This window comes from Epinephelus moara, chromosome 24, assembly GCF_006386435.1.
Source record: "Epinephelus moara isolate mb chromosome 24, YSFRI_EMoa_1.0, whole genome shotgun sequence".
Lineage (NCBI taxonomy): Eukaryota > Metazoa > Chordata > Actinopteri > Perciformes > Serranidae > Epinephelus > Epinephelus moara.
In genome coordinates this window covers 27,019,261-27,020,618 of record NC_065529.1, presented here as the reverse complement: position 1 = coordinate 27,020,618, position 1,358 = coordinate 27,019,261, and positions in this window count along the sequence as shown.

The window sequence follows — 1,358 nt, the reverse complement described above, 5'->3', positions numbered from 1 at the left end:
TGAGTTAATCTGAGAGACAGTGGAGCACAAAGGCTCCGGAGAAGAAGCCGAGTTAGTGACATCCAGAATGGCCGGATGTAATTTGAGGCAGGATGTCCCTAGGGTTTTCCACCCACTTTCTAAGGGGTGCTTCTTGCCCCAAGGGTCTAACTTAACATGTATTTTTCTTTTAAATTAAATTGAACGTATGAAGGAATCACTCTTATCACGACATAAATGTTTGTTTTTACTTATTAATATCAAATAATAATTGACAATCTACTATCACTCATGAAATATTTATTGAAAAATGATTCAAGACTTAATTTTAAACTTTTTAAAATGACATCAAAGCACCAATAACACATCAATTTAAACAGGAAATAATGTAAGATAATATAATGTGTCACACACTTATAATTCCCACACGTGAACAACGACAGATAGGTTCCCCGTGAGGTTTTTATTTTAAATTAAATTGAATTAAATAAAACCCTAACCCTAACCCTTTATTAGGAAATGGCTGTGCACAACACACTGATACAGTCAATTAAAAATTAATTTATAACTTGTATAGGACCAGTTGAATATTGCAATAATAATGTGTGGTTATCACAAAGTCCCACGGTACACCTGGATTTGCATCACAGCACACCTTTTGAGAATCACTGTACTAAATAATAGTACAGTTAATAAAACTTACATTTCTAAATGATTAGTTTACCCTAAAATGGTTCTGGTGGAGTAAATCTCAAAAATGCAGCAATTCAGATGAAATGTCACCATTCACTATAACATGTGTTGAGAGTAGATTTAGTGCCATATATTGGTTAGGAAAGGAATTAAGGCTCAAGGGGCATCTTTCCTCGTCTTACCGCACCCTCCTTTTTTCTGGCTGTTGACAGTATACATACCTATCAGCCAAAAAGCTATTGGAATATAAAGGAGAGTATGCCCACATCCTAATGGGTATCTGCCTAGCAGTACACCCACCTTATCAACTACCACTACACTGAAGGTAATCTTATTGGATATTCCAGTGGCAAACAAGGAGATCCCATCATAACATGTCAGTGTCAGGTTAACTGCTTATTTGATAAAAGTTTAATTATACCATTGCAGTTATAATTTCATAATTTCCATAATTTATTTGTTATATATTAACTGTGCAATAGGGACTTAAAGGTACAATAATAGGCCCGTTTCCACTGAAGAAGTTCCTGGTACTATTTGGGGGGCAGGAACTACTACAGGAACGTCCTCTCGCTCGGCCCTCTCAACTGCCGTGTCTCCACTGAGAGCGGAGTCGGAGGAAGGTTCCTGTAAAGTTACGGGCTCTGGATGTGACGTAATCGTTGCACGACTATTTTGACCGGGGC